The following is a 13,859-nucleotide window of genomic DNA, read 5'->3' as shown; positions in this document are numbered from 1 at the left end:
GGTTAAAAACTAAAAATCTTTGACACAAAGATACAAAAATAGAAATAATGAATCGAGTGCTAATTTAAATACATTGTAATAAATATCTGAAACCATTAAAACGTGCTCTTCTACTTATGAAATAATATGTATTTTGACATTTTGAGCTTATAGATATTTAAATTTGAAGTTGTTTAAAGCTTGAGTTAATGATGTCAAAGTGAAAGTATTTCTTTGTGTGAAAATAACAACATTCTTGATTCGTTGCTATATGTAACATATTATAAATTTGATATATCCATATTTGTATCCTAGTGCATTTTTACTAGGAGTGTTATGATACAATTCGTTGCATTCTCCGCGTGGCATCTACTTAATGAAGCACTTTTTTATAGTTGCTAAAGGACGGTGTCATTCTAAAGCTCACAACCTGTCAATGACATTTGGTTGTGAGCTTTAGAATGCCTTAGAGTCGCGATCGCTTCCTTAATTCTTGACCGTTATGTAGGATAGTACTTATTTATTTTAGGTGTGCATCATAATTGTTTTTCACGTTTAATTGTGTAGCGGCCACACGCAGATGATCACGTTTAAAAAGATCTTTGACTCAAATCGTGCGTTAATTTACTATGACTAAAATGATTATCCATCGACAAGGAAACAAGACAATAGCGTAAACGACTTAGACTACACAGCCCTTGTTATGACTAAAAAATCCCATAAATATTACCAAACAAAGAAATATTCATTGAGAGAATATAGATATAATAAAGCACTGGATCTAAAAGATTCACGCTGCAATTCAATACGACCTTGGGCAATGCCCATCAAGCGAACGTCGTTTTTTAAAGACGTATACATATTTCGTCATTCTAAGAAGCAGCAATTGGCTGGATAATCGCTGAGCAGATCTGGCGGACACTCGAAAATACCAGTAGATGCACGCCGCCCACAGATAACATACGATCATGGACTCACACATACCGCCGCCAGCTTCTACACCAGCGCTCGGCTGCCACACCAATCAGAACTTTGAGAATCATCCACTGACATCATCCCTCCGTTAGCTTCTCCACCACCGCTCAAAAAAAAAACATCTCGCCATTTATCGTCTGTCGCAATATGTAATATAATCTAATAAAATTCTCACAAAATAAGATTCCACCCTGAATCTTACTGGGTACAAAGTTGCACCGCTAGGGTTCCTAAACCTTAAAATTGTATATTTATTGATTGTATATTGGCCATCATGACGCGATGGAGATACCGGAGTCAGAGTTGTAATAAAATATTTTTTCTTAGCTAATAAATATTTTTTCTAATTAAAATAAACACCATTATAATTGACACAAAGGCAGCAGCTTAGTTGTTAAAAACTTGAGTATTGTGGTGAAGAACTTACTTTTTATATTTTATTTAATACTATGTTTCAAAATGGCATAATCAGTTTAAATGCTTTCTTTGAGTTAATATTTTTTCACGTTTTATTATTGATTACTTTTAAAATACTGAATGGCATATTAAATCCTCTCAGAAAACCGCTGCAAACTCTTGTCTGCATTATAAAGCTTTTATTAAAAATATAAAAAGTCTTAATAAGTCTCTGGACCATCTGTATACATTGAATATTGAATTAAATATATATATATATATATATATATATATATATATATATATATATATATATATATATATATATATATATGTATAAGTAACAAAATTATGTTTCAGAATTTGCATTTTATTCGTTATATATGCATGAAAACTACTTTTGTCATAATAAAAGCTTTTTAAAGTGCTTTGTTTAAATGTTGTTTCAGCTGAATCTGCATTAATAAGTATATGTACAGTATAAGTGAAAGCTCAACCTAACGCTTTTCATTTCATAGAATTTTCTGAAAAAAATGTATGTAAAATTACAGCAAACGTTACACGCATGTTGTATTACTTTATTATAGTTATCAGATCCAATATATGTATAAACATTTATCATTATAACATTTCATATTTATTCAGCAAGTAATAAGTGTACGGAATACATAATATAATATGTATCATTTTATTTATCACGTCGTTTAAGAATTACTGAACAAATATAAAATAACTTGATGCTACTTTATTGTATGACAATTTTTTTATAAATTATGGTTAAAATTTAATGCATGCTGATAATTAATTGTATTTTTACAATAGTATATTCTATAATTAATAGTTTTTAACTTATTTATATATTTATTTTTGCCCCAACAACCCATAGAGCAGTGGTGGCCAACCCGTGGCGCATTGGATGATCACAAATGGCGCATTGCATCCTTGCGCCACTTATGCTTTTGAAATAGGCGTCATAACTGACTCCATATTTAACTCAAGTCCCATTAATTCAATTCATTCAACCTTCGGTAATGTCCAACTTTATGCGGATTTTTCGGCTTTTCATATTTTTTTTCGCGGTGCACCAGTTCAGAACCGCTGCTATAGGTGTTGCCATTGCGCGTTCCCACTCAAACGTTCGCAAGCACTGCGCACTAGCAACACACAACGTGCTTGTCAGTTAATTCTGAGTGAGCCACCGTGGCGTGGAGTTTGAAGCGGAGTTTTTGCGAGTGTTAGGTGTACTAGCGTGGTTTTTGTATTGAGCGATTAAAAGACAGATTCAAGAATAAATATGTATTAGAATTGTCGAAGCAGAGCAATATATAGAATTCAAATCCCACATAGTTGATATTCTGTGTAATATGACGTACGTACATTGGATCTATTTGTTCTTTTTCAACTTTTTAGAGTTATATACTTTTCTATGTTTTTTATAAATTCCTGTTATCTGTTATAATGCAAAAGAAAATGAAGAAAAGAAGCCAAGATAGTGATAGTAGCGCGATTTCAATGAAAAGTGGGAAAATGAATAGATATTTATAGCAAATTCATCAGGAAAACCGTTTTGCATTGTTTGTGAAAGTACTCTTTCACATAATAGAAGGCATGATCTTCAGAGACACTATCAAACACAGCATCAGACTAATATAGAAGAAAAAATGAAGCTTGTTCTTGAGTCTGAGTTACGAAAAGAATATGTAACTAAGAAAAAGGAAGAAATCAGAAAAAAGACAAAATATATTTCTTAAAGTAGGTTGTGAAGACTTGGCGATGACAGAAGCATCATATAAAATTGCTTTAGCATTGGCAAAAAAAAAGAAGCCTTTTTTCTTAAGGAGAAGAAATTGTTAAATCTTGTCTCCAAATATTTATCCAAAGTTTTAGAAAGAAAGGACGTAGATCAGCAACTGGGAGATGTTGTTCATTCTTGTACTTTCTTTTCGCTAGCTTTGGATGAATCAATGGACATATGTGATGTTGCCTAGTTAAACATTTTTATAAGAGGAATTAATGATAATTTTAATGTATTTGAAGAACTTGCTAGTCTGAAGTCATTGCATGGTAAAACAAGAGTAACAGACATATTTGAAAAAATAAAATTATGCCTAGAAAATCTAAAATTCGATTATAGTAAACTCATCAGTGTCTGTACTGATGGAGTTTCTGTATTTACAACTTTGCTTGAAAACTTTTTATAACGTCCTGTATTAAAATATCACTGAATTATACACCAAGAGGCATTGTGTGGGAAAACTTTAAATATAAAACATGTTATGTTACCGGTTGTGAAATGTGTGAATAAAATTAGAGCAAGAGGATTAAACAGACGAGAATTCAGAGAATACTGTGAATTGCTAGATTTGGAATATGGTGAACTTATCCTTCAATGTGAAGTGTGCTGACTTTCTAGAGGTCCGATTCTGAGTAGATTTTGGAAATTGAAAAATGCCGTTTCTAATTTTTTGGTAAAGGAAAATGAACTACCTGATGAAAGAACTTTATTATACTTGCTATTTGATTTGGCATTTTTAGTTGACATTACTAGCCATCTTAAAGATCTAAATATAAAACTACAAGATAAGAATACATTATTTTCTAGCTGAGTAAATATCATTAGTTTATTTAAAATCAAATTAAAAATGTTTATCTCCCAGTTACAAAATGAGGATTAAAATCAATTTTCACACTTAAAAGAGCAGAGTGAACGTGCTGCGGGTAATAGCAATCTGACCAAATATATTGACAAAATCAAGATTTTGCAAGAGTCATTTGAAAGTGGTTTCGTGATTTTGCTAAAGAAGAAAACTGTATGCTCTCATTTATAAAGCCATTTTCAGTAAGTGAACAAAATAAAATGCAGATGCTTTGTAACATGCAAATGGAATTGATTGATTTAAAATCAAATTCCTTCTTAAAAATGAAATTTGATAAGCTTTTCCCGGATCAAAATGCGTCTGACATTATTAATTTCTGGCATTCATTACTTAGTAAACATTTCCCAGAGCTAAGAAAATATGCAAAAAGTTATTTATGTCGCTTTGGAACCGCATACAGGTGTGAACAAGCCTTTTAATAAATGAAATTAGTAAAAAGCAAAACAGGGTCGCGAAAAACTAATTAGAATTTGAACAGCGATCACCCTCTCCCCCATGTGATTATTTCTTACTATTGTAGATTTGTGCTCTAATAAACGTGTGCTTTTAAAATGACGTAAATTAATTAATTGAATTCCGTGATTGAGTTATTCCTTTTCCTCCCATAAGTGAAGCAGTTCCTACTCCTATCTATATTTTACAACCCTAAATGTGAACGTAAGAAAATAAAAAAAGTGCTTGAGTTGTATGGCGCATCTGAACTTGTCTGTGAAAAAATTGGCGCATGGTATACAAAAGGCTGGCCACCTCTGCCATAGAGAGTCTTCGTCTTTTCCAATATTTTTTTTCAACTCTTCTAGTCCTATGCTAGGATTCACAAGTCGTTCTAGTTGATTCAAATAGTTATAATATAATCTTAATGATAGTTTGTGTGAACGGCATATGTATTATATATTTTAATAAAAATGAAATAAATAAATTTTTGTGTAATATAGCAGTTTTTAATTTTCTACTCGCATTTAATTGAATCTGTAAATTTATATAATTAAAAACCCGAGACAGGTTTTCTTGAATTTTTTATCAAAGCATGTATGAAAACGTGATTGTAAGGTTAATATAAAGGCAAATACCAATTAAAATTTCTATAATAGAGTTGCGGTTATGAATAAGAACAGAACAAAAAATTGTTGAAAAGCCATATAAAAAGACTGCAGTGGAACCAAGCATTCAAAACAATCAAATCCACGTGACAACTTCGCAACAATCATCTAAGCAATTCATAACAATTAAAAGTAAATTCAATTTTCGCAAAACAACTTTGTATTATACGTCATTGAGTTTAAAATAAAAGTCTGTAAAGTTTCAAGTCTAGACGACAACTTAAATTAAGATGTTTTTCAAGCTACGATTCATAGCCATTTTGTATGGCTTTTTACCGCAGAGATTTAATAACTTAATGTATATATTTAATCAGAATTTAGTACGTCATTCGTGGTCTTAATAGTGATTTTTTTTCAACTTCTAGATGTTTTAAATAAAATATCTCTCTCAATATAACAGTAAGCAATACTTACAATACACCAAGTCAAGTGTTAGTTAAAGCACAGACTAACTTTAAAGATTAATAAACATATTTTGTTGTTCAATAAGAAAAAAATAGTTATGTATGCATTGATTTCACTTCAAGCGGATTCCAAATTCACGTTGCTTTGATTATTACAATTTTAAAAACATAATTGACTTCTTAATCTAAAAAATTACTAGGGAAATTATTGAGGAGTATTTTATGAAACATATTTTTATAAAAATAATAACGAATTACTTTTTCATCGAACTAGGATACATATTCGCCTTCTGAAAAATATTCTCTTTTTATATCAGATATCTATCTTTGTCCCAAAGGATTATGGATAGCAAAGGCAGAAATATATGCTGGCGCAATATGAAAACAACACAATGATCGATATTGCATCGGGTTGTGAATGTAAAAAATAACACGTACAAAACAACTATGTAACGAGGGACAGAAAAGCATATAGTTGACAATAGTTATTAAAAAAAAAATATCATTTAATATAGTCTGATATTACCTTTTAAATAAATGCAAACTAATTAGCGACATTGAATTCACCATTTTGCGACCTGTAGTATTTTTTTTTCAGCCCCTCTAATAAATAAATAAATGATTATCTTAATTTAAATGTAAAATATTTCACAGAAAGCAATCTATATCAATTTTTATCATAGAAGTGATATAAATTTAAATTTAATTATTTTCTTTAAAGATATTTTTTTTGCTCTTTCAACTAATATTTCTTATATAATCTTGAAGCATGCACAACAAAATAAGTCAATCATCAGCTAACTGTATATTAATCTTAAAAAACAGTTATATTTTTATATTAATAATATTATAATTCTAAGCCACTGAGATATCGTTTTCAACAAATAAAATGTACGGGTTTGAAAAAAATATTTTTTCGGTACTACTAGTATTTTATTTTGTAATAATGATAATAATGATTTTTACCTCATTGCAGTTCCTAATCATGATACATTAAGAAAACCTGCCAAGTCATAATTAAAAATTTAAATATTTTTTTATAACAAATATACCATTTGTATGCATAATAAATAGTATATAAATATTTATACATAATATTTTTATATTTGTTTATAAAGAAACGCGTTTGACAATCGTTGGACTATTGATTAACTGTCTGTAGGGATTTGTATTAAGCTCAAAGGGAATGCGATATGTTGATTTTGAGGACCAAAGGTAAAAAATAAAGTGACTTGGCTATCATCCCACATTTCCCGGCGGCTTAGCTTAATTAACGCAGTGTCTGGCACAGTAGATTTCCATTGCAAACACAGAGATAAATTGCTATGCTAGCAGCAAACAAGGGTATATTTATGATTGGACATATCGTTTGAATGGGTATTTTTATGAAATACCATGAAAAATATAGCCCTTCTTACAATATATTAAAGGATCATCGATTATCGCACAGGAGCTTTAATTTAAAAATTATATAAATAAAAATTCAGAAGATACTCTTAATTATGATAATTAATATTTTTATTTATTAAAATATAATAGATTGTTTTAAAAATTCATACCATAAATAATATACCACCATATTAATTATATTTTACCCCCTTACTTATTTTATTGTATTAAGGAGCCATCATCTAAGTTTTTACCTTATAATAGATAACACAACTGCATTATAGTAATTAAAAAATGTTCTTAGATTCTTAGTAAATAATCAATATTTTGGTTTTATAATCATCTATGTTGATTAGATGTTAATATAAAATGGTATAATATGTTTAAAACCATCTCAAAAATGTTCAAGTTTTAAACCTGTTTCGCATATAAATCCAAATTAGAATGTTTTAATTTTTTTTTTAATTAAAAAATCATCTGTAAGCACAAATGTGTTTTACGAATAAATTTATTTTTAATTTATCTAAATCAAATAATTTAATTTTAGCTACAATTAATATTATACGAAAGCGTAATTAAAAAAATATGTACAAGAACATAGAATAGATTAATACATAAATAATACTAAAATATGTTTTAAAAAAATTTGCACTTTTTTTTCATTTTTCTTATACCCACAAAATTTGACAAAAAGGTGACAAAATTTTAAACGATTTTTAATCAGCATAAACATTTACTATAAATATTCTTGAAGTAAAAGAGCATTGTTAAGTTTATATTTTCACTGTTTAAAATTACAGTAATTAATTTAAATATTTATAAATATTCAATGGCATTTTTATAGATTTTATTTTTTAAAATACTACATATGTAATATAGTATATATATATATATACTACTTAATCGTAAATTATATTTTAATTTTTGCAAAAGTACACAGATGGAGTATACAAGTATGATACAATAAAGGCGTGTACCGTTATAATTATTCTCACTCTGAATAATAGTAAATTAAATAATTGTATAATTAAAATTATTATTAATTTTTAATACAGACAATTTATTTTTTGTATGAATTTATGTTATTTATCACAATTCTGGGCGACCACTGGTGGTGGTTTATACCCTTGGCTGAAGCAAAAACAGTAAGGTGTGATTTAATAAACAGACCAGTTTCTACAAGTGGCTTTTGCTAATAACTAAATTGCTGCCAACAGATGCTCTTCGCCCTGGTGGTGTGTTGTAAGGAAAAACAGCAATTAGCTTTATGCTTCGCAGTGAAATTATTTAATTTGTAAGCCATTTACTATAACGTATTGCCCACTTTTCATTATATAAATACATTACGGCAGTGGTTTACAAACTGTTTAAAAATATTTTTGGTCATACAATAATCGAATAAAATTCTAATATATATATTTCAATATCTGTGCAATGTATTCGTTGTATTAACAATATCCTATTAAAATAAATCAATTAAATATACCTATGTATATATAGGAACGTTTTAAGAAATGTTGTCTTTATTTTTAATCATAACCTATTTATTCTGGCATCGATTAATTTTGCAATGACGATATTTAAAAACGAAACTTTACTTAAAAATGCTGCATTTGATTATCCACGTATTCTTAAACTTAGTTAAAATGTTTGCGAACTGTGTGTACATTGTATAGTTATGTTAAAAATTTAACTTTGATCGTTGATATGTCAATACACAGCAGTGTTCAAAATGATCTTTTTCGAATCGAGACTGGCTCGTACCCGTTGAAAAATCAACGTAATATCTGAAGTATTTAAATATGTATGTATACTGCCAATCAAAAGCTTAAGAGCATAATAAGCAATGATGTTCATGGCACGAATTCACACTTTTTCTTTTAAACATTAAAAAAATCAACCAAATTAACGAATAAACTATTATTTATATTTATCATAATAATATTGTATTAATTTTTTTTTTATTGCTATTTTTTATTTTACGCGGAGAGTCGTAAATGCGGACAAGCGTGACTAATGCAGTTCAGATGTTAATTATGCATCAGAGAAGACTCGTTTAATTTATTGACATTCGAAACTACTAAAATCTGAAGTATTTGTTTCGGTATTAATTTAGTTTAATTCAAACTATTGGATTTGCATTAATTTTGATGATATTCTGTTGCTATAATGGGGCGAAAAAAGAGCTTAAATTATTACTCAACGTTACATTGCTGAAAAATGATTAAAAGATTTAAAATTACATGACTAAATCGTGATATAAATAATATATTAATCGATTTTTATGATATTTGTTTGGTTTGTGTCCACCTGTTTTTAAAGTCGCGTGATTGTGATAATAAAAATAAAAATATATTGTTTCGTATGAAAATAAAAAGAAGCACCAGAAAATTTTAATAATTAAACTAAATATCTATTTGAAGATTTATATACATATACATATATATCAACAAGGTAATATATTAATTTATCTAATATATTTTAACCTCGCCAGCTGTGTAGCATCGCCAAAATTCGATTTATATTCACACTATCCACGGTGCTACTAAACGTCGACGTAATAACTTTTGTAATTAATGCTCGTCGTAGCTATTACACTGTGTGGGCTACAGCTTAGAGAAGTAACATTGAATTGAGTAGGAAAATTACCATTTATGTATACAAGCTGGATGAAAAAAGTTTCTCGACACCATTTCGAGGAAAACTGTTTGCAAATGCGTTTACGCCTCATATACTTAACTAATTTCAATTAAAAACCTTGTACAAAGGCTAATAAAAATCCAACTTAGATCTAGAGTTGTTTGTTAAAATTCAGAGAGTTTTATATAAATTACGATGAAGTTATTAGTTACTCCATAACAGATATTCAATTCCTACAATATAATCAAACTAAAAAAATACTATAAAAATATTTTGCGAGACCTGCAAATCCACTAATCTCAAGAATCGGTGATTACGACAAAACAAAATAAAAGAAGGCGCAAATCAGCAGCAAATCGGTTAAAATTAAGTAAATTGGAATAGTTTTATCATTGAGTATTTGCCATACTATGATAAACAATTATGTTATGAAACTTTGTTAAATAAAAAAACTTGATCTCTAACACAAAAAAAAATTATTTCGTATATACTAAAATACTTTCTGAAAAATGCATTTAAACTGAAGGGATAACACATTCGTCAAAATTTATCGATCAGTTTATGTACACCTAATGTGTCTTCTTGGTGCCATGACATATATGGTAATTTAATAAAAATTTTGATATCACTGTAAATAAAATCTATAAAATTGTCTTTATTTTGAACTATTGATTCATGTGAAAGACACCAGAGATTACTATTTTATAATATCAAATTTCAGTAGCCAGTTAAACCAAGACATAAATATCAATAATCTGTCAATTAAAATTTCTTTTGAAAATCTTGTTCATTTTTTGCTGAAGGGGGAGTTTAAAATTAGTTTGCGCTTGGGGCCTTATGTGGCTGCAAACAACTAAAGTTATGCGAGCTAATCAGTGCGCCGACGCCGACGCCGATGCTGGGGTGCAAAAACGCGGGTCGCGGTCGTAAGTCGGAGCGACGTTCGCAATTTGAAAAGTTGCTCCGTTCCGCAGACGCGCGTGCTTCTTCTTCTTTTTCTTCACCCCGCATTACGACGTCCTCTACCCCAGCGTTACGACCCGTGTAGGAGGCACAAAATAATACCGGCTTGCAAAATGTACCTAACCATGGCAATAATGGATACGTGCCAACGGCCATTTGGCACCGTCCTAACCGGCGCGATATCATTCCAAATTTAGACCGTATTCATTACGTTATTAGCCACGGATAGTGTTGCCCGACAATTCGGAACCGCAAGTGCACCGTGTCCCAAAAATTATACCTACCCGTTTTGTATGTTACACAAAAAGGGCAATGGGGCTATAGATCGCGAGCCAAATAACGTTTGGTGGGGCCTTATATATATTTGAGCCTTACTGTATATCTTGATTTTATTATATATTAATTACTTGGAGTTTCTTCCCTTATTTTATTTCAAGTTTTATATGTTCCTTCCAACGCAGTTTGGTGTCCAAGGTCATGCCAAAGTATTTAGCTGTATTTCCAAATGGTGTTGCCGCTTATGAAAATTTGCATTGAAGTTGATATGTACCGATTTTAATTCATTTCATTTTATTTTCCATTTTTTGCTCCAATTGGTGATCCCAATTTTCGGTAGTATTCGCTATTTATTTTCCCCCTGTCAGGATTGCTCTATCATTCGCAAATGTTGCAATTATGGCAAATCATACTTGTACAACGAATATATAGGACACTTTCTTGTGAGACTCCAGTTCTTATTTTTTTTAATTCAGAATATTCGTTATTTTGTTAAATTCTGATAGAATATGTTACGTAGTGAAAAATTATTTCTTATCAGTTATAAAAGTACAATTATAATAGTGTTAATATGTAGTTCCGGTGTTATTTTTACTGCTATAAAAATTCACTCACTATTTTATGACGATTGAAGCATTACAAGAAGATTTCAAATACAAAGATAGCTGCTTGTTAGTGGTCAGAAATAGGACGACTTTAATCTTAAATGCAATTAAACCTCACAGACGACCAAGTTGGGTTCGTCTTGAAAATTTTCCAATTACGCGTCGTTTGAACCGCGCTAATTGAGAGCCTCCGATTCCCGTAATTAAGTTTCGGTTTTCGGCAGAAAGAGGCTGCCGATCCAGGGCAGCACTCGGCGAAGAGGGTCCGATGCGGACAATGGCCGAAAAGTTTTCGGGCCAGATACGCGGCCGAAGGGTTTTCAATTCACCCGTAGTAAAACGTGACATCCGCGCCGGGACAATGGGTGGTTACACGAGGGAATACCCAAAAGTTACCAGAGTTATTTTAATAAAAAATATTTAAAGTTGACTTAAACTTTGAAGCGCTTATTTATTGATTCGACTGTCTGAACGCATTCAGAAACGTTTGACTAAAATTAAATAGTAACTATCCCTTCCACCCCACTTACCTAACGACGCACGCCCTTACGACTTCAGCTCAAAGTGATGCGTTTTGCCGACATTAACGAGGTTCAATAAGAATCACTGATAGTCGTTAACTGTTTCCAATGAACATGGCCCGACTCGTACAGTATCTAGGCCAGGGGTCGAAGAACCAAGTATATTAACATAAATGGAAAAATCTCAGTGGCTCTTAATGAGTTTATTACACATAAATAAATGTATTAATTGGTAAAGGTGTAAAATAATTTATAATATTTTACTAGAATAATTCATTTTTGCATGCAATATTTATTTATATATTTTTTATTTTATTTAATTAAAATAAATTATTAATATCGTGATTCAACAGGTTACCCTAATGCATCACGTCTGCTTAACCATCAGGTTACGATAATCAAAATTTTAATAAATAAACAAATAAAAATTAAAAAAATTGTACCAGGAAGTTATTTTTATATTCAATAGTTATTATTAATTTAGCATCATTTTTTTAACCAAGTAACTTTTGAGTATATCCTCGTTCACTTGTGTGTACTATTATTTTACGAACCCTCGAAGGGGGCTTCGCATAGCTCTCTTAGGGCTTCGAGTATTGAAATTCGTTATGCGTAATAATATCGGGACAATAATTCCGAGTGACGCACGCTCTCATATTTGTTACGTAATGATTCAAGTCCGAATACTACTGATAAACAATCACGTATCAAATCTCGTTTTCTTGCTCAAAATATGAAAAATGTAAAGTATCTACTGCTGTTATTTTCAATTTTCTCTACGATTTGGGTATACATACGGAAGCCAGAAATTCCTTTGTAACCCGACGCTATGTAATCAATCGAAATCCTTCGATTATTCACGTTCATAATAATAAATCAGCATCCTATTGAAGTTTGTTCTCTCCAACGATCATCCATTTCTTTGCTTATAAATATTTTGAACATATCTACAATAATATACTGTATTATTATAATTACATACAATACATTACATTTATTTTTTTACTAATCAAAATTTCACGATAATTATTTTTAAAATCAAAAAGTAAAAATAATTTTTCGAGAAATAAAAAACATCAAGAAACCAGAATGCATAAGTACAATAAAAAAGGAATTAAAAAGACATGCGAATGTTTTTTTAAATGTGCAAAAGGACACTATAAATCACCTCCGAGATGTTGTTAATATTACTAGATAGAATACTTATAATTAATGAAAAACAATTTTAGCGATAAACATCTGATCGTAATGTAAGACTGCAAGTTTACAGTTACTATAAATTCTCTAAATGATATTGTATGTATGACACAAAGCTAATGAGAGCTTAAGTTAAAATGCATTGAATTAATATTTTATGTATTACCTTAGGAATATCCAATAAAAATATACATTAATAATGTTATTTCTATAAAACTAAAACAGATTCTGTTATATGGTATTTTCTAATTATATCGTATGAATGTAAATGATTTACTGATATAAGAGACGAAGCTAGGAGGGTTTAGGGGGGCATATAACCCCGGGCGCCAGACTAGGGGGGACCCAAGACAAAATGTGAAATTTTTGAGCTATAGTTTCGCATATAAAATCATCTTTAAATTATCTAAAGATACTTTATTTTTATTTCCTATGTACATGTTTCTCTTAATGAAATCACATGTGATTTTTATTTACAAATATATTTTAAAAATCTATTGTGATTTTTTTAAATTTTGTAATTCATATTTTTTTAATACGCAACCTTTTAGTGGGTATTACGTGTGAAATTTTTTAGTAAATGAATTCCTTTTCATGTTTTTAAATCTTGAACTTGCACGCTTATTATAGCAAATTATATCCTCTAGTTCAGCGTTTCCCAACGTTTTTGTAGTACATCACGCTTAATTGTACCACTTCGTAAAAATGATTGTATTTCGAGAAATGTGTTATTCTATTTGCATTATAAATTTTATAG

The sequence above is a fragment of the Plectrocnemia conspersa genome, unplaced genomic scaffold (assembly GCF_051122295.1).
Source record: "Plectrocnemia conspersa isolate PC_06_02 unplaced genomic scaffold, ASM5112229v1 ptg000006l, whole genome shotgun sequence".
NCBI lineage: Eukaryota > Metazoa > Arthropoda > Insecta > Trichoptera > Polycentropodidae > Plectrocnemia > Plectrocnemia conspersa.
This window is presented reverse-complemented; position numbering follows the sequence as displayed.